The 21720-nt window shown below is 38.2% G+C and overlaps 1 protein-coding gene across 3 annotated transcripts in view; it reads right to left on the reverse strand.

Annotated features, from left to right (window-relative positions):
* Phyhipl (phytanoyl-CoA 2-hydroxylase interacting protein like) overlaps window positions 1–21720 on the reverse strand; it is a 41015-nt gene that overhangs the window by 16900 nt on the left and 2395 nt on the right. The window contains exon 1 of one of the 3 annotated variants that reach the window (XM_021174619.3): window positions 17173–17333. The exons of the other annotated variants lie outside the window; for them this stretch is intronic. The gene's annotated coding sequence lies outside the window, so the exon portion shown is untranslated. Of the gene's footprint in view, window positions 1–17172; window positions 17334–21720 lie in introns of those variants that run through there. 3 annotated transcript variants of the gene reach the window in all.

The raw sequence follows: 21720 nt of genomic DNA on the forward strand, positions 1-21720 counted from the left end.
TGCCTTAGTTTCTATGACTGTTGCCCGAGGGCTCATTCTTTGCTAGTGCAGGATGGAGGTGCGAGACTGGATTCAGGTACAGACGAGTGGGCTGGTGTTTCTGAATTCTAAGTCACATTGTTGGTACGTTTCCTTACTGTTATCCACTATATCCATCTTGTACAAAAAGTGGCATCTTAAATCCCTTATTGGTAACAGGCTGTTCTCTGATAGCATCATCCACCAGGAGCTGCTGCTTTTAAATATGGATGTTTGGGTTACTTGGTTTAGGAGGCCCTGTATGTTTCTCTATTAGTTATGAGTTATAGCTTTTAATATTTAACATTGCCCTTTGTTCTTCTAGCTTGAATTATTATCTAATTGGCAGAAAGCAACACCTACTTTCTTATTTCTTTTCTTTCTGTGCATTTTTCTGCCATTTAATTTTAGATTGCTAAATGACTATTTTAAGGATCTCTCTACCACATTCTCAGAGCCAAAAGTGATTTTGAAGTTCGTAGGTGAACCGAGCACACTCAGCACCGTGGAGTTCAGTTTACTTACTTCTCCAGCAATCTGTCACAGGCTGTGTGCATGTTGTCTTCTATCTACCTGCTGTTGTGTTTCTTCCTGCTAACTCCTTTGGTTGTTTTCTTTAAATTTCTTTTAATATTTAGGGAATATTATACTTTTTTTACTCAGGGCTACCACTGTGTTTGTTCTCAAAATATGATTAATCTTTTTTCCTTAGCCATTTGCCAAGCCTCCCTGTTAAGAATGGCAACTGTTGCTATCATGCACTATCTTTGTAATCACCAGGGAGCTTGGTTTGCATTCTTCATTTCCTATTTTCAGTTATATAATTCCTACCTTGCCAGAATATGCATACATACATAGACACACATACTGCCCCCCATCTCTTCTTTTTAATTCTTCTTTTACCTTTAAAAAATAAGCAGGCAGCAGCAAAAGAGGACTCGAAATTCTGTAAGAGACATGCATGAGTTCCAGGACTGATGGGGAAAGTAGCTGGGAAGCAGGACCAAGTTCAGGGGCTAAGGGAGCACATGTGCAGACCTCACAAACAAGGCAAAGGACAATGTGGCCTTTAAATTTGCATTTTCAACTAGGTATTTGTTTTGATACTTCTAATCAATCATTACAGATTACATAGTTCCATTATGCTAATGCCTAAGCTATTTTCCTGCTCCGACTGCTGAATCTCCCTTGCAGAAGGGCCCAACTATTAATTACAGAATGGTTAAATGTGTGCCTACAGGTCAGGCAGTCTTAGAGATGTGTGACCTTGAGCAAGTATTTCCATTCCTCTAGGCTGTTTCTTCATAGGCCAGCTAGTATAGAAAGAGGTAAGAACCCACATATGAAAAATTAAGTTCTGGGCCTGAACTCAGTTCTAGACAATCAATGTTAGCTTACACTCACATAAAAGGAAATGATTAAAACTACTCTCTCTTCTGGCCTAATTAATATATAACTCTGCTAACACTGTCAATACTCCTAGTAATCTTTAAAGATTTATTTCTTTGGAAATTCTATTTTGTTGACATTTGTTAGTGTCCATATATATCTAAGTACTTTTTAGTAAATTCGTGTTAAAAGAGACTTCAATTTCTGAGTTTTGATGTAAAATTTATGTGAATTTATATTTAATTTCATGCGTCTCTCTCAAATACATTTCTCCCTCTTTTTATTTTCTGCTAAGGGAATCTCCAAGAGCTGTCTTTAAGGTTCCATTTCAGCTCAGAGTTGGCGGGGCTTCTTGGTAATACACAAGAAGGAAGTCTCAAGCTTTATTTGCATATGATATGTTATACTTTATCGTTCCTTTTTATATACCTAACATTTAAGCCATTCTTCAAAAACCATCTTTCTTTTCATCTAGGCTTACAATGGCTGTAATTATCTGCACTTCTAACAAAAGTTTTATATTCAAATAAGTAACATTTTTTGAGGAACATGTACATAGTAGTTATGATTCAAACATTTCGTCCCCATTTTCATTCTCAAAACTATAAATCATAAAAAACTAGCACTGGGTTATAGCCACTATACCTGTTGGGTTAGGAGTCACAGTGGAGTGGGCTGGTGAGATGACTCAGCGGTTAAGAGCACTGGCTGCTCTTCCAGAGGTCATGAGTTCAATTCCCAGCAACCACATGGTAGCTCACAACCATCTATAGGGGGATATGATGCCCTCTTCAGGTACGTGGATGTATATGCAGCAGAGCAGTCATACATTAAATAAATAAAGTAAAACAAACAAACAAACAAACAAAACAAACAAAAAACCAACCAACACTCATTTAAAAAAAAAAAAGAAAAAAAAAAAGGATTCACAATGGAAAACATGGAAAACCAGCTGTCCAACAGGGAATGCTGTGACACCTGAATTTCAGTAAAACCTTCTGTCTTCTTTTTGTGATGATAAACTATGAGGTCAAAGTTGAACATGACTGTCAGCAAACTCAGATGCCCTACAACCAGCACTGGAAAGAAGTTGAGTGTAGTTAGTATGTTCTGCTCCTTGGTTTAGAGTATTAAGCTCTTATGACACCCCCCTCCCCTGCACACCCCAGGAAACCCTGTTTATCCTGCAGGGCTGATCCTTCACACACACAACACTGGATTTTCCAGTTCATAGAAGTAACATAAGTTTATGGTTTCACTAAAACATGAAATGGCACAAATTACTACTTCACATTTCTACTCAAACTCATTTCTAATAGCAGTATCTGGTATCAGAGTTTAAGTTACATTATCTAATGAGTTTTAAAGCAGATGCGGATCAATGTCCCTAAATTCAAACTGAGAAACAGTAAAGATGCAACAAGCGAAAATACATGTGCATGTACCTACTCACACATGTACCAAATTAAATATATATATGGAATATATGTATATGTATATGGAAAAAGAGACTTCTCTACCACCTACCTCCTTGAAGTGAGATAACTAAAATTATATGTATATATGGGCAAAAGAAATAAAATGTTTGTTACCTTTCCATATAAAAACACAACCACAAATGACAGAAGATCATATTATTAAACATGCTTTAAAGATGAGGTGATTTCCTTTCGATTGGTATCATAGCTCAAAAGTATTAAAAACCATTCAGTGTGCACAACTGCAAAGCCTCTGCCAGATGCTAGCATGAAACAGAAACAGTTTTTCTAAAGTTCAGCAGATATTTGTAATAAGAGGGATCATGTGATATGATTATTAAAAAAAAAAGCTGGCCATTCTAGCTAAGGCTCTCCCACTATCTAGGCAAACTAAGGTACAAATAGGGTCCCAGTTAACTACTATAGATAATATTAAATATAGCAACAGACCAGAACTTTAAGTGATGGAAAATCTTAGAGGCACTTATGCTAGCAAGACAGTTTTCTAAATCCTTAACATTATTGTCTTTTCTTTCTTTCTTTCTTTCTTTCTTTTTTATTGGGTGTACATGTGTGTCTGTGTAAGTGTATGTCACACGTGATCATGTGCCCATCAAGGCCAGAAGAGGGCATTAAATCCCCTAGAACTGAGTTATATGTAGTTGTGAGCTACCTATTGTGGGTATTGGGAAAAGAAATCAGGTCATTTGTAAGAACAGCAAGTGCTCTTAACTACTAAGCCATCTCTCCAGCCCTGTTTTCAGTTCTTAAGGAAGTTTATGACAAGTATCAGTATCATCTCCATTCTAACAAATGAGGGAATAAGGGACATTCAAAGACTTTTCATAATGTGGTCAATGCCTAACAACTGGTATAAAAGCCATTTCAAACCAAGTGCTGGAGCATTTCAAGTGTGGGCTTATAACCATCAAACTACCTCCAGATGGTCTAACTTAACTGCTCTAGAACTATTTGCATTCTGGGGGCAGGAGGGATCTCATATCATTCACTCTCCTTAATCTATAGACCTGAAATGGTTTGCATGAGAATCCAAAGTCACTTCTAGCTCTGATATATGAATCATTTGAGTTACCATTTTGTCAAGCTTAGTTTTCTTGAACTTAAAGACAATTGAACAAAGTAGCGGATCTCCTGGAATTGGGGTTTTAATGATTGTGAGCTGAGCCATGTGGGTGCTGGGAACTGAACCTGGGTCTCCTGGAAGAACCAGTTCTCGTAACTGCTGAGCCTTTTCTCCGGCCCCTGAGTTTTCTTGAACTTTTAATGTTTATTTGTTGGACGTATTTTCTACTCCCTCATGATTAAATATCCTTGTATTCAGAATTCTTTTGTCATTATTTCCTTGCAAAAGTTCAGTTCATTGAGGATCAACCATGCAGTGTCTCACTGGAATGTTGTGTAGCCTTAGCTGAGTCATTTCACATACTTTGCCCATTAACTCCCATTCTTCTGCATAATCCAATTTTCTTCATTTTTCATATGCTCTCTCTCTCTCTCGCTCTGTGTGTGTGTGTGTGTGTGTGTGTGCGCGCGTTCCTGTAGGCAAACTGGTGCTCGTGTGCCCATGGAAGCCATAGTTGATGTCAAGTATCTTCCTTACCATTTCCCACCTTACACACAGAGGCAGGGACTCTCACTTGAACCCAGAGGCTGCTGACTGGGCTGGTCTTATCCCAGCTCATTCAGGGATCCTCTCCCTCTGTCTTCTGATACTTCCTCTGAGATTCTCAATGAGTCAAGTGTCTTCCTTACCATTTCCCACCTTACACACAGAGGCAGGGACTCTCACTTGAACCCAGAGGCTGCTGACTGGGCTAGTCTTATCCCAGCTCATTCAGGGATCCTCTCCCTCTGCCTTCTGATACTTCCTCTGAGATTCTCAATGACATTGGGTATTGGGAATCAAAACATCTAGTCCTCATTGAGCAGTGAAAGTGCTTTACCCAACTCACCATCCCTCAGCCCTTGCTGCTGTTCTTGACTGTTCTTTAAAACTGGTCATGTGACCTGCTTGCCTGATAATTACTAGGACTCCAGAAAGCTTGACTCTTGGCTCCTCTGGCATGGACAGTACCTATATACAGACAGGCCAGAGCCTTCTAATCTACAGCACTCTCCCATATCGTATCTGTTTTGGAATCAGAGATTGAGATGTTACCTTTGGTTCCATGATTTGAGATTACTTAGATTATTTGTGTTCACATGATTTACCTTAAAATTGAAGAGAAGTATTTTCACTACACCAGGACAGGTAAATTGACCAATGAAGCTTACAGTTTAAGAGACCCTCACTTATATTTCTTATATTCAAAATAGTATGCTGCTTTTCTCAAGGCACCCAAATTGCAAAAACTTTGACACATAAAATCTGGATCCATTGCTGTCTATAACAATAACATATATATGCACTCCCAACAAAGTAAGTGACCAGCTAGTTAACTAACAGTCCTTAGGCAAGGGACTTGGATGACACAGACTACTGGTATCTATACAAATGAGATTAATTTCAAGGAAACATAAGTTAATACTAGAACATATTTATTATTATTATTATTATTATTATTATTATTGTTTGTCAACTGCAAAGTAACAATGACTGAACAGAATGTAAGTTTTCTCTTGGCTGAAAGTTGACATCCGCAACACACCTGGGTTCCTGGGTAGAAAGGACTAAGTATTTAAAAGAACCAGTTTTCAAATGAGGCAGGCATGATGCAATGCTATTATATTTATCCAGGAAAACCTGATTTACATTCCCTCTTTTTTACTTTCTCGTTATGAATCCTTATGGTTGTATTTGAGAATATTTCTAATTAAATGATTTTAAAAGATAATTCAGTCTGTATCCCATTTTGGGTAGTTGTTTTCCATATTGACCCTTCTATCATGAGATAATTATGTATAAAGTGTTTTAAAATGCAGTGTACAATAGCAGTATACTAGCCACAGAGAGCAGAAGGCACAGGAACATCTGAGACCCTCCAAGGGAAGGGGCTTCTTCATGTAAAACCCACAGCGTCTACTACAGAGAAAATGAAGATGGACATCTTTATGCCCTTGAAAAAAATTAAAATAGCACCTTAAAACATTTAAGTGCTGTTATTGACAAGTTACTTAGTTATTTTTATATTTTTCTGATTTTTCACCATGCCAACGTAAACAAGACAATCTACTGCACTCTAATGTGTTTTCCCTTAAAAATGAGGCTGTTCTCAGAGAGCTGTCACAAAGTTGATAAGCTCAATGACATCTAACTTCCCCAACGGGAACAGATGGTTCATTTCCCCTATCACTTCACATTCCCTTCATACTTGATGGCTAAAAGGTGTCTCAGTTTCAAAACAAACACAGGCGATAATGTCTTTTGGTAGAAGGCACTACAGTGTACTATCGCCTGCCAATTACAGGCTATGGAAGGCAAAAGTAGTTCTTGCTAAGGAAATCTGTGCATTACTTTTCTATTCACTGTGACCAAACACCTAACAAGCAACTCGGAGAGGAAGGACGAGGATTTATTTTTGGCTCACCATTTGAGGAAAGGCAGTCTAGCATGCTGAGAAAGGCACAGCAGCGGAAGCATGAGGCCTTGGTCCCACGGTGCCCACCCACAGTCAGAAAGCAGCTGGTGCTGATGCTGGTGCTGGTGCCCAACAGTCTTCCTCTTTCCTCACTCCTATTCAGTCCCAGGTTCCAGACCCTTGCTCGAGCTACCCGCATTTAGCACTAGCCTCCCCTTACTCAATTAAACCTCTCTGAAGAACTCCTCACAGACAGGTCCAGAAATCTGTCTCCTAAGTGATTCTAAATGCAGGCCAGCTGACAGTTAAAATTAACTATCACAAGTCGACCCCTTGTCAATATCCAAACCACACCACTGTAAAACTGTAATAGTAAATATATACATTTTGAAGTTAGTCTCAGCCTCAGACTAGATTAAAAAAAAAATCAAACCATTTATGCTGACAGAAGGTTGTGACTTATATTCGACATGTATATTTGTTGGCTATTCATCAGTACAAGAGGATTAGAGATGAGATTTTGACACACTGTGGTCCATGCTTTTGAAATTGTGTATCACAGTCTAGAAACACACTTATGTGTCTATATGCAAAATTTAAACCCTTACTGCTACACATCTTTTTCCAGATAAGTTATTTGCTTTCCTTCATAACCAAATTTCTCAGGAAATTTCCTTTTTTTTTTTTAATTCTTACTCTCTCTCTCTCTCTCTCTCTCTCTCTCTCTCTTTTCTTACTAACTCTTAAGCTCAGTCTAATTTACTTTCAGTCTCTAGAACTCCAGCAAATATCCTCTTGTCAGATGGCAGCAACAGCTCCTTCTCAGTCCTCCTCTGACTCTCCTCTGATGGGCTTAGGACATGCTACCTCATGCACACTTGCACTGGAGAGAACACTCGAAGTAACCCTCTTCCACCAGCATGAAAAATTCTGACATTCTTCCAAAGTAGGTTGTAAGACTCATTCCTGAAGTATCTTCCCTCTATCTAGAAGGGAAGAATGTCATTATCTCTGAAGATTCAGAGAAGAATTTGAACAACCAAACCTCACCATGGTTCACCTCCTACTCCCCTTGTCCAGTCCCCTCTACAGTGACTTATTTCATCACACTGAGCATAAAATACACACAGATTTCTCATTTTCTTATGCCCTCATTTCTAAAAGCCCTTTGTTATACTAAATGTCTATCCAATAAACGTGTATGCTTTTCTCGTGGTGGCTTCCTTGGTCACCTGGGTCTCATGAGAGGCATGGGTTGTTTTAGAATTAGGTAAGTGATGCATGAGATCTTTTCCTCTGGCACCTACTCCTTCCCACCCTTGAGAACTTTGCCACATTAAAACCTAGTGTGTCTCAGTGCGTCTCAGGGTCTGCTGAAGACTTTCCTGATGAAGGCCACCTTTCAGAGCAAACAACAAACCTTCAGCCATGGTAGAAATGCAGTGCGATAGCCATAAGCTCCATTTCATGTTGTGCTTCAAAGACACCTCAAATCTAAAAGAATCTGAAACACAGCATTAAATTGTTTTTCTCCAAATTACTCCCAAACCCAGTATTCTGTCCTATAGCAAATGGCTCTAATATTACCGAACTGCACCATCCATAAAATTTATATATATTACTTCAACAAGTAATGCCGGTTAATAATCGTTTGTTATTTTTCTAGAATCTCATTTTTTTCCTACATAAAGGCTGTGTTCTGTATCTTACAATGCTTTACTTCCAGTGCTTTTTTTTTTTTTTTTAAGGTCTATTTCTCCTCATGCTTCAACTGGTTTTCTAACATAAAAACAATCATCCATTGATTCATTTATTCATAGGTATATAAGATCTCACTGTGTAGCTTGCCTGGCCTGGAACTCCACAATGAGCCCACAATGGTCTTAACTTTAGGATCCTCTTACCGAAGCTTTATGAGTCTTGAGATTACAAGTGTGTATAACCATACTTAGCTAGATTCAAAACTATCCCTTTTTTAAAAAGGTTTTTTTTTGTATTTTTGTAAGTGTATTTGTGTGTCTGTGTGTGCACATGAATTTAGCTGCTCATCAAGGCCAGAAAGAGGGTGTTATATCCCCTGTAGCTGAAGCTACACGTAGTGAAGACACGCCCAGTGTAGGTGTTGGGAACTGAACTCTGGCCTTCTGAAAGAGCAGCAAGCACTCTTAGCCTCTGAGCCACCACTCCACCCTCCCCCCAAACAATTTTTTGAATAAGGGTTTTCTATAAATGTTCCCAAACTTTCAAAGGTGACCCTAGACTTTTAAAGAAAATGTCAAAAAAAAATATGGCTAAAACAATTTAATTAAAATGGTTAGAAATATGGCTGGGGTAGGAGGCAGGGGCCAAATCCCATGGAGTTTCTTTTTTTAATACTAGAGAATGAGTAACTCGTACTAGGTATTAGTAGCTAGCTGGCATTCCACTTCATTACCATTTTGCATTTCTGCCAAATTCTTCAGAAGCATTGAAAGAGATCACAATTTAGGGGAAAAAAACCTGCTCCATCATTAGTATATTTTATAAGTTTATGTTTCAGATATATGATCTTAAAGTACATCTGCATTTTAAAGCACAATGAAAATAAGACACAAATGATCTATGTAAACAGCATGGATGTATACCTAGAAACACGTGTACTAGTGCCACTAAAATATTACATAATAACGAGTCTTAAGAGGTCTTTGTATGTCAGAAAATTAAGACCAGAAAGTATTAAACCACAGGCAAAGATGTCTGGAGGAAAGTCTTTAGATATGGAGGAGAGGTGTGAGGGAAGGCTCAGCAGGTGATCCAGATGAGGCTCTTACCGAGTGTTTGTGAAGCTGCAAAGGGTGTGCACAGGGGTGAACACGAATCCACATCCCAGACAAAGCATGTTCTGCTGCCAGAAGTGACTGCACTGTATCTGATGATTTATTTAGCATTATTTCAAGTTCAAATCTTATTGCTGTAAATTGTGTCATTAGAATTTCATGAGCAAAGCTTTTAGCAAAGCAAGTGGCTTAAATATTAGTTTCCAAAATCAATAGTTTCTGCTCAATTGAACTTCCTTTTATTTTTTTTTTTTGTAAGCACTAAAAATAACTTAGAAAGGTCTATTAAAGTTTTAAAGTTTAAGTCCCAGGAAAGATAAGTTGCACCAGAAGACAATAGATCCAAATGCCTGATCATGACATACAAAATGTTATGCAAAAAGATGATTGTTAAATAGAGTAAAAAATTTATTTTAAAATAATCTGTAAGAACAAAATCTAAGTGTAAAAAGATACTAGCACTAAACAAATACCCCACTGAACACTCAAATTGAGAGATGGAGAGCAAAAGGATATGTTAGAAATAAATATTGAAGGGAGCTGGAGAGATGGCTCAGAGGCTGTTCTTCCAGAGGTCCTGAGTTCAATCCCCAGCAACCACATGGCAGTTCACAGCTGTCTGTAAATTCAGTTCCAGGGGGGTCTGATGCCCTCACACAGACATACATGAAAGCAAAACACCAGAGCACATTAAAAAAGAAGAAGACGAAATGTATGTTCAAACAGGAACTTCAAAAACAGCTTTGGCAAATATCTTAGTTTCCCTTTAACTTCCTTCTGGTACCATTATTTTTCTGCCAATCAATTGTTTTATGAATTAATATTTGCTTCAGCAGACTATACTGCTAAGAGAGAAAAAAATCTGGTGTCTTCCACAGTAAACATGAAAAGCTTACCATTTAAAAGTAAGGAAATCTCTGTGTTTCAAGGGCTTAGGTCATTGTTTCCATGTTAACTGTTCCAAAGCAACACCATTTCTATAAAGAACTACATCAAAAGTTTTTAGATGACAAGCCAACCAACCAACTAGGCACCAGCCTCCTATCCAATCACTTCCATGCTTAATTATGAACCCTGACTAAAAGCAACGGGACTAAAAGGTCTCCTTTGTAAGGAGAGGGAGGCCGACTAAGCAGCTTGGGACAGACCACCAAGTTTCCCTTGTCCTCAACCTCTCTTCCTAAGAGAATCAGATGGATGTTTCTTATAGTCTTTCTTCCAGATGGTTTTTGTTTTTGTTTTTCTAGGTACATCACAGACATTTCAAATCCCAGTTGTTCAGATGACTTCAATCACTTATTACTGAGTATATTCTTTCAGACTCCCTTCACTTAACCATTCCAATCTTATTTACTTGTATCAAAAAATATCCAACCCCCACTCTAGCACATTAAGCCATCATCAACTTTTATTTCATATACCATCCTGTCAAATAATCACAAAGCTCACAGATGTTTGCCTCAAATGTTGATTAACTACAGCACTCTTTTTGAGGGGGATACAAATTCCTCTGGCTCTGGTACTTCCTCAGGGCAATGGACCATGGGTTAATATAGTTTCCCAGCCTAAGAAACCATTTGGTCATGCTTCTCAGAGAGCTGCTTCTTCAGGTGTAGACCCTGGATTACTATGAGTACTCACAGGCCAGCCTGGGACTTGCTGTGTCCAAACTCAAGAGATCCATCAGTCTGTGCTTCCTGAGTGATGGGTCTAGGGACATGTAGCATCACAGGGGACTTGACTCTACTGCTGATCTCTAAATACATTGACAACTTATTCTTTAAAACTGGATGTAAGTGTGAGTTCATTGGTCATTGGATGCCAGAGTATTTCCTAAAACCCAAGTTTTGCACAGGCTTCTTCCAAAGGTTTGGGTGTAGTTTGTCCCCTAAGGGTTCATATGTTGGGAGTGCAACAATACTCAGTGAAGTTGGAACCAATTAGATTGCTAGGTGGGTAACTTGCCACCAAGGCTGATGACCTGAGTTCCATCTTCTGGGTCCATATGACAAAAGGAGGGAACCAATTCTCATAAGTTGTCCTCAGACCTTCACATAAGCATTACATATGCCCACAATCACAAAAATAAACATACAAACAAAATGTAAAAGCCATGATGGGACCTTTTAAGAGGTGGGACTTAGTGAGAGGTCATTTAGGTCACCAGGGTCACTTCTCCAGGAAAAATTAAAGGACTTCTGGGCCCTGGTTAGTTCTTATAAAAGGGTTGTTATAAAGACCTCCCTGGTTTCTTCATGGCTTCCTGTCTTGCCATGTGACACTCCCCCACCCCAGCCTCCTGTCACGATGCCATGTGCCATGAGGTAATAAACCCAGGTGAACACTTTCTAGATCCAGCATCCTGCTATTTACGGTTTCAGTCATTGAATCAGTGACGTAAATGAACCTGTTTTCTTTACAAATCCCTCTGGCTCTGACACTTTCTCTGGGCAATGAACCACGGGTTAACATAGTTCCCCAGCCTAAGGAACCATTTGGTCATGCTTTTTAAGAGCACTGCTTCTCCAGGTGGAGACCCTGGATTACTAAGAGGAGCCCAACTGGAAACTTGTTAGAAAAACAACTTCTTGGGCTCCACCCCAGAGCCAACCAATCACAAACTCAGGGAATGAGGCCTAAGAGCTGTGTTCAGACAGGCCCTCCAGGGAATACATTTTGAGAATACATTTTGAGAATCGGACCCACTGACAAGAGATTTAAACTTTTTTAGTACAGGAATGATTAAAGGATTACCAAACATCATTTAGCTTTGTGATTATTTTAAGCTATTTTAAAAACTGGGACACAAATAGCATATATCAAATTGGGCTGCAGTACCTGATTTGGAATAAATATCAAATAAGAAAATGTTGTCTATTACACAGCATCTGTAAAGATGGGGTTCTGTCCCCTATTGTTTATATTCAAGTATGTACAAATTCACACTCCAGTGAATTTCTAAAATACTTTGGGCATTTGCATGTAGCATTTAGTTCTTTTTAGTCTAGGTCCATGTGTTTCTATTGGGTTCTTCCTTTCAGCAGAAAAATTCAATATGCTAAGAGAGCAGAATGACTTTTGTGTCCTCTGTTGATTTTAACAAAATTTCAAGCATTTGATTTTACCAATAAAGACGTGGCAGCCAGAGGCTGGGGGAAAGAAAGCCTGCTAGCTCTGAGAGGCAGAGAGAGCACGCACTGACCTTCCTCCTCCCTCCTCCGCCGATGTCCCAGAAGGAAGCTCTCCTTTTTCATGCTTCTCAAACTGAACGTCCCTCCCTTCTACTTCCTGTAAAGCTGTCTCTCTATCCATCTTCTCATCTCCTATTACTCTCTCTGTTTTCTTTCCCCTATGTTCACTCCCTGTCAACTGGTTGCTTGCCCCACCTCTTGACCTACAGGCTGACTTTACTTAATCCTGTTTACAATAAACAGAAAGGATTAAAGGTGTGTGCTAGGACTGAGCTACAATACAACTAGGAATAGTTTTGGGTTTTTGTTACTGTTTTTTTCCCAGTAAATAACACAATCTTGGGGTTTACAGTGTGATTAAATATCCTTCAGTCTTCTACAATTATACCAGTAATGAAGCCTGGAGTATAGCTATCTTTTAAAATACCTATATGAAGCATGGGTAATAATAAAAATTAAAATGCATTCTAGATTAAAAAAAAAAACTCAAGAACCACTTAACAAGTTTACATGGATATATTGAGACCAACTTAGTTTAAAATGTCAAAATTGTTTGTTACTTATAGCTAATTTTTCAGCTATCCTTGACCACACTGCCAGCTATCTTTAAAATGAGACAGATCTGCTATAAGCTTTCAGAAATTGTTACTAAAACTAAATAAAAATAGTCTTTTTTTTTTTTGGTCAGGATTTACACTATAGTGATGAAAATTGACAAATTTTCCTTGGATTTTATATGAAAATATTTTGTAAAACAATTATATGATCTCGAACAGTTCCAGAACTTTGCAGCAAAATAGTGGCTGAAGTTATTATAAATCAGATAATTAAAATGTGTTTAAAATGAAGTCATCATAGCACATAAGAAAAGAGATAACCCATGGCTTTTTAAAAGATTACTAAATTTACATTTCTAGTATTGCAAGCTATATGCTAACTACATAAGCTCTTATTTAAAAAGTTAAACAGAACATTGATACATGTCTTCAAGTGCAGAGACTACAGAAGGGATTCAGCAGAGTCCTGACAGACTGAAATGCTGAGTTTAGCTAACATCTTTACGGAATTAGCAGAAGGAGAACAGGGATTATGTGGCAGGGTTCAACGTGTGGTTTTGAAACATTTAAAAATGGTAAAGCCCCACAAAACAGAGAAAGAATGAATGTCAAAGTCAATTTTTAATGCCCCATCAGTGAGATACTAAGAAATGTTGAGACACAACATTAAGGGGAGAAGATGAAGTTAAAAACATCAGGAGGGGCAACTCTTGTAAATCGCCATCAGATTTCATAAAGAAGTAGCTGTCATTGGTAAGGATTAGACATTAAGGTGTTTGAAAGTGTTGGATCATCACATATAAACTGTTCTTTTATAGTGTAGATGATTTTTCCACAAGCGAACTATAATATTATAGACAGAAAATATAAAAAAATCATTAGGTCAGTGCTGTGAAACAAAATATGAATATTTCAGAGGAAATAAAAATTTTATCAACTAAAAGTTTTGAACAGCATCTTTCAAATATAATAAATTGGAAAAAACAAATTTATCTAAATCTTTTAGAAAGCTAAAAGAAACCTTAGTAGGGCTGGAGAGATGGCTCAGCAGTTAAAAGCACTGACTGCTCTTCCGAAGGTCTTGAGTTCAAATCCCAGTAACCACATGGTGGCTCACAACCATCTGTAATGAAATTTAATGCCCTCTTCTGGGGTGTCTGAAGACAAAGACAGCTACAGTGTATTTACATATAATAAATGAATAAATCTTTTAAAAAAATCTTAGCCTGAAAATGTCCACAGTATTTCCAAGTTTATAAATACAAGTAATTTTTCAGTAATAAACTATATATTAAAGATGAGATTCAACATTCAAGCAATATAAATTAGTCTGAAATTTTAATAAAGAAAAGCTTAAAAGAATGAGCACTTAAAATATGATCAATAAGTATGTGACTTTCATAAAGCAGTATTACATCGACAATGAAAGCCAAACTGACACATTGTCACTGCCCTCCTGATGAAACACTCCACCCTTTATAATTCAAGTGTGGGAGACTTACTATTTCTCAGTGAGTCTAGATTAGCAAACTTGGAGAATACACGGAGAAAGAAAAGAAGGCTAAAAAAAAAATCAGTTTGGCATTCTTTTTTATCTGAATCAGAATTTTAGGCCAATAAGGCAGTGAAATATAAAAGAAAAAAAAGGTTCTCTACCAATTAGAAAGTTTGAGATCAGCTATCTACTAACAAGATAAACTTATACTTGGAATTGAACCATTAGGTTATGGCATGATTACAAGATGTGTGTGTGTGTGTGTGTGTATGTGTGTGTGTGTGTGTGTGTATATATATATATATATATATATATATATATATATATACATATATATATTGCACATTGCATATATGTATATGCACATGTAATATGTAATATACATTTACAATATACATATACAATGTACAATATATGTATTACACATTACATATGCATATATGTATATTACAAATTACTTGTTAGCCAGCTCTAAGAAGCTTCTAGCATACTCTCCTATCCCAGGCACACTTCCTTCCCCCAGCAACACCACACCCAGTGTACCCTGTGAGCATGAGTAAGCACACACATGCGTCCAGCCTGCTCTCATCTCTATCTGAAATGCTTGTCTTCTTCTTCCTTCCCTGATATTTTACTTTTAACATGCAGAAAAATGTTGCTTCCCAAACTGACGGCAGTTATTTAATACTCTTTCTCCACATTATTCGACTTACTTTGAACACAGGATCCAAGTAAACATGTATTCTGGGAGCCTTCCTTCTACCTCTGACTGTTCTGAATATAGACCCTTAAGGTTGGACCACATATACAAATAAATAGCAAAAAAATAGTGTGTAGAAGAACACTAGGAAACAAAATAGGCCTCTTTTGGGTTTTCTCTTTATTTTATGTGTAAGGGTGTTTTGTGTACATGCATGTCTGTGCACCACATGTGTGCAGTGCCTGAAGGGGCGGGAATTTTTGGATTACCTGAAACTGGAGTTATAAAGGGTTGTGAGCCACCATGTAAGTGCTGGGAAACAAACCTGAGTCCTCTATAAGGCAGTGCTTGTAATGCTGAACCATCATCTCTCCTGCCCCAAAGCAGGACTTGTATTAATTACTGAAGATCAGGGCCTGTAAATGAATCCCCAGAGAACAAAATGGCACTGCTCTCTAGTATTGCTTTGACAGTTGCTCCACCCACTAAGGATGGTCTGCGGACTGTCAATCTCTGAGCCACTCATCTAGAAACTTAAAGAATATTAGTTGATTTTTGTGTGCTGACACCTTTATCATTATTTTTTTCATTTTCATTTTTAGTAACTTGCATTCATCAGGCAATGGCAGGTAGGAAATTTTTTCTCAAAATGTCTTTTATTCTACATGGTTAGGTAGATTATAGACAACAAAATGATAAGATGTTGATTCTGTTTGAGGCTAGATCTCATGTAGCTCAGGCTGACCTTGAATTCCTGATCCTCTTGCCTCTACTTCCCAAGTTCTACCATGACTCTACAATGAATGCATGTTTCACCATGCCAAGCTCAAGTCCTTTTTAATAGTATGGTTTAGAATAAAGAATATGATCTGTATAAAAATCTTAAGTAATACTTATTACTATAACTCAACATGTCTTCAGAGTTGATACACCCCTCTGGCACTTGAAAATATATTAGTACTAGAATTGTAAGTACACTTGTATATGTCTGCACTTAGAAACATTCCTTCCTAAACTCAGATGCGAAGACATATAGGGCCATCCATCTTGGAGAAACCCTACACAGGACTAACCTACTGCATTATTTAAGTTCCTATGGATCTCTGAATAATGTATATAATCTCAAAACTTTGGTAATATGCAAAAGTAAGTCAGTCTACAGCGTTCTTTAACAAACTTCAACATCTTTATCCTGTCAAGAGGGGTTAGCTCACAGCCAGTTTTATAGTAGGTGTTAGTGCATACTTTAGTTAATGGTCACAAAGTAACTAAAGGGTTTGTGGGTTTGTAGATTATGTGATCTCTGTCACAGCCAGTTACCTCTTCTCTAAGAACACTGTAGACACAGATAATATGTAATTAATAGAAAATAAATTTATAAATATAAACTTATTATGTTTATATAAAACAGGCATGTCTGTGTTCCAGTATAGTTTTACATATATCAAGAGGTGGCAAGCTTGGGAACCTGGCTCAAGGACCATGATAACTAACTTTTGGTTTATATCATAGACATAAAATACTGCCATTAGGAACTGGTCACATAATAAATGTGCAAGATTATCTTGGTTCTTGTTGGCCTTAGTCAGTAGCTTTTAAATTTTTAAAGACTGAGAAATTCATCAGCTTCTGACTCGTGGAAGACAAGTTTTCACCCAAACCAAAGTACACAGTAAAATTGTGTGTGCTTATCTTTAATGGCATATGACTAGTGAATGAAGCAAAAACCTTCTATGCTATTCATAGGTAGCAAAACCCTCCATGGTACAGAAAACAAAACAAAAAGATGTATCCATAGAAGTTGCCTCTACCACTGTAGCCAATAGTATAAACAGGGAATCCCCAGAGCAGCTTAGTAAGTGGACCACAACCACAGTTCCAATGTTCATAAAATGGCAAACTAGCTACATATGCAGTTGAGCTGCTCTTTGTTCCGTTGTAGCTATGACACGACTTTGAGCTATTAGACTCTTGCCAGCTTTAACAAACCTGGACTGCAGACTTAGTTCATCTTTGGGATTCAACTTTGGCCTTCCCCAGACTGTGTTCACTCTTTGCGTCGGGGAGTGAAATAGCACGAAGCTCCTTAAAGACCACTCTAAAGCCGATGGCAAATCCAAACCTCTTTCTTCCCCATAAGTTCTGGTCTCCCTAGTGACCTGGGTATTTTCCATGACTAATTGTTCTCCCTGTTCTAGAACTCCTCTTCAGAGAACACAACTGAAGAACAGCTGCTACGTTTCCAAGTGGTTTCCTAAAGTTGGATTTTAACTGCCTTAGCTCAACTGCTTCTTGTCTTTATAGTAATCCACCTAAAATGACTCCCAAGATTTCAACACTCTCTTTATGTTGATGAGAAAAGGGGCCTCTGTTTCCCAATCTTCTTTAAAGCAGCAGGGTTCTTTTTATCAACTAATAATTCTAAAACATCTATCACTAGACTCTAGGTATTCTGCATTTCTGCTGGAAACTTTCCAAACATTATTTTTCTTCTCAAAGATATATGTATAAAACACATCCCTTTTGGGAAGACAATTCAGTTAAAAAGTCTGAACTATAGAGTAGCATAAATGAAGAAAAAGATGACCCTAGAAATAATATGCTTTCCCCTCATGGCATTCCCTCTGAATGCAGTGCATAGTACAATACAGCCACAGAGTGGCTAGGATGTAGAGCTCTTCTTCAAAAAGAAGGTAGAACAGAGACCTAACATCTGAAGTTTTAAAAAAAGCAAAGGTTATCGAGATGTCTTCAAACATTTGCTTTGCTTCATTTTCACTCATCAATAATTCTGATTTCCAACTTTCCAGACTTAAAATTCTAGTTATTCCTGACCATATTCCACACTGCCTGGAATTCTGTCCTGAAGTCGGTATTTGTGCATCCTTCTGCCCTGCCAACCCGCTGCATTCTGACACCAGGGAGCAGAGCATGCTAAAGCTCTCTGCGCATTTAAGCCCAAATGTTCCCTCTTGGCTACACAGTTCTGCTCCCAGTCTTTGCAAATGCTGACTTTTCCCCTTCAATGTATATGTACAAACATATTCTACTCTGTGAGACATTAATTAGTCTGACAGAAATAAAGTATTTTAAATAGTTAAAATATTAGGTAATTAGCACAGTAAGAAGATAATTGAACAGATTAATAACGAATTAAGAGATTCTTAGGAAGAAATTTAAGATACATTGAAAATAAAGTCAAGAAAGAGATATATTCAACAAGGCAAAACTTGAATTTTGAAACTTTTCCGGAGGGCAGAGAAGTGAATGTAGAAATTAGAGTATTGTGCTTCAACTGCTGTGATTGCTGAAACTGATTTACAAATGAAAGCAAGCAGGGAGAAGACTCACTTGAATTAGAGGAAAAGCAAGGTAGATCAAATAGGAAATCTTAGTAAAGACAAAACCAAGTGACCTGGGTGTGTCTACACAATGCCTAGAGTCAGGCTCTGAGAAGCCGGTCAGGGCAGCCAGTCAAGTGCCAGTTACTGCTTGGGCCACACACATTCTGCCACTGGAGGGAGTCTGTTCACATTGCCTTTGATGTGACTTTCCCTCTAAAACTTCTTGGTCTTCTATGGAAATGAGATAGAGCTCCTACCAAGAGTAAGAATTGGATTAACACAGCTGATGGTTTTCTTGCTCTTGTGTGCTTCTTTTAGCTTTTATTCATTCATTTGGGTTCTTTGCTCCCTAATGAAAACGTACATTCCCCCTGCAGTGGTATCTGAGGCAAAGAAACTAATACAGAGACATATGACCGAGAGCAGGGCAGCTGTTAGGAAAGAGCATGAAGGAGAATATTGTCAAGCCAGGGCAGAGGGGAGCTAAGGCAGACACTGGTTTAAAGAGTGTGCTCAGGTCATAAGGCACAAGGAAAGCATCAGCAGATGTCAACTGGAAGCCAAGAACAGCTTCTAGAACTAGGGTTGACAACAGTGTTTTACTGGTGGGATGCTACCAAGCAAGGGGTCTCAATACCGCCACTGAGATTTTTTTTTTCAATTTGCCCTTAAACTTCAGAATTTATGGTTGCCAATAATCTCTCATAAAATGCTTTCCTAAACAGCACACAACTAAATTGTTAACAGGGATGCAAATACTGGCCAGAGAGAGAAAGAAAGAGGGAGGAAGGGAGGGAAGGAGGGAGGGAGGGAGGGAGGGAGGGAGGGAGGGAGGGAGGGAGGGAGGGAGGGAGGGAGGGAAGGAGGGAGGGAGGGAGGGAGGGAGGGAGGGAGGGAGGGAGAGAGAGAGAGAGAGAGAGAGAGAGAGAGAGAGAGAGAGAGAGAGAGAGAGATTTTTAAAAGTACTGGGTTCAACTCAAGAGAGTATGTAGAAGATAACATTCCACTCCCAATAATTTTTCTCTATTTTGCAACAAGAATTATGGTCTATGCTACATAATACTTCATTTTACATTTCAAAATCCTGTATGACATTACTATGCCTGTTTTGGACAAGAGTGCCTCTGGCTAAAACAGGTTAAGTAACTGGCCCACGGTTACAGGGCTAACAAGGACCAACAATCTAACCCTGGCCATGTGATCTGAAATGGTATCCCTGCTATTCCATGCCGCACGTCAGTGAGACTGAGTCATGATTACTTCACATTCTTGTGATGAAGGCATTAAAGGGACACATTCCAGGTGTTCTTCCCAGGCGTTTGCTTGCTTTAGAGATGTTATTACAGGCCACCTGATTCAGACTGAGCCATTACACATTTGGGTTATTATGTTCCCAATGTTAAGCTGTGTTCTGTTCATATGTCAAAAGCATAAAAGGAGGTTCCAGCTCCTGTAATTTAAGTAGACAAGGTTCCTTAAAGAAATCTATGTTTTGAATATATAAAAGAGAAAAACTTTCCTTTCCCTTTCTCCACCGAACGATGATTACAAAGAAACTGTAGTTTACTTATACTCACTTGCTTCACTTAGTCATCATAAACCTCATACCATATCTAGACACCATATCTAGACAGTCATAAAATGATCTACTCAGAGGAATAATGACTGTTAAAGAGAGAAAGCTGGGGGGGGGGAGCAGTGTTAATACTATAAAAAAACCCTAGTCTTTTCTACTTCTCTATAACAACAATATTGTTAGCTTGAAGAAACACATAGAGATCTATTTATCAGCTCTATCTATTGGTCTATCTATCTATCTATCTATCTACCTACCTATCTATCTATCTATCTATCTATCTATCTATCTATCTATCTATCTATGGTAACATGTAAGTAAACCCTTTTTAGAAAGGAACAGAAGCATGTGTGTGTGTGTGTGTGTGTGTGTGTGTGTAATAAAAACATGACAAGGGTCAGAATTAATATGGAACTTTGTATGGGGTGGTGAGCTTTTTCTTTTCTTTTTTCTTTTCCTTTTCTTTCTTGTCACAGGTCAGCAAGTGCCTCATGCTATTATGGGAATAAACAAACTAAGAATGGATTCCCATATTACTGATATTTTCAGGTGAAAGACTGGAATTTTTTCCCTCCATTAAAAAAAAATTAAGAAGCTACATGGTGCACTCAGTGAAGTATACCAGAGCACTCTAGAGCTAGGAAAGAAGTACTTGCCTGACTAGAACAGGAATTAACAGATGCCCCCATAGCTACAGTACATATTCCAACAGTTTCCTAACTGAGTCCTATCTAGAATCCTCAATTTGAACTACAGTGACTAGCACATGGGCAGGAACCATGTACCAGCAACAAAGCGGACATGCCTAGGAAAGACTACTCACAAGGATATATGCAAGTGCACTTACAGGAATCCCCTTGCTTTATTAAAAAGTGAATGCATGACTATTTGAACTCAGATATCCTCCCAAGATTACTAAATATTTGGAAAAAAGGTGGTGGGGATGCTGTGAGATGGTGCTAGTAACATAAACTACAATTTAGAGGAAAAAATCAGCTACAAACAAAGCATAAAAGAGAAGAGCCAACGAAATGAGAGACAGTGATGTTTTACTAGGAACCATAGCTTGTGACTCATGAGGCACACAGAGCATGATACAATTAAAAACCTCTGTGAGTAGAAAGGAACAGAAATCCACGCTTACCCACTACTTTGCCCTAGACTACTTTATTTCATTTCCAAGGAATTTACGTTTCCCTCCGTCAATACCAAATTAGCAAGAGTGAAATGGAAGAGTAAAAAGTAAAAAAAAAACCACATACTCCCATATTCATAAAATAAAACTATAGCTCCGTAGACCTAAGACACAAAGAAACATATGATCAGCTATGTCTGCTGCCATAATCTTGCTCCATGTATCGATAACAGTGAGACTTAAGGGGGAGGGAAGTGAGTGAGGTGTAGGGAGCAGACACCATGCATCTGTTAATCTCTCAATGTGAAATCGTATTAAGGAAAGTCGTAATACAGACTGAATGCAGTATACTACAAGCCGTTCCATAAAAACCTGTGTTGTTCCCTCTAAATGACTGTCATGAAGCCAACTTACTGATTAGAAATTGCCATATATTGAGACTGGGTCACAAGGGTGAGGGAGAAACAAAAGCATGTGACAGC

Source organism: Mus caroli, unplaced genomic scaffold (assembly GCF_978045245.1).
Source record: "Mus caroli unplaced genomic scaffold, Mus_caroli_1 scaffold_9, whole genome shotgun sequence".
In the NCBI taxonomy this organism is placed as follows: Eukaryota; Metazoa; Chordata; class Mammalia; order Rodentia; family Muridae; genus Mus; species Mus caroli.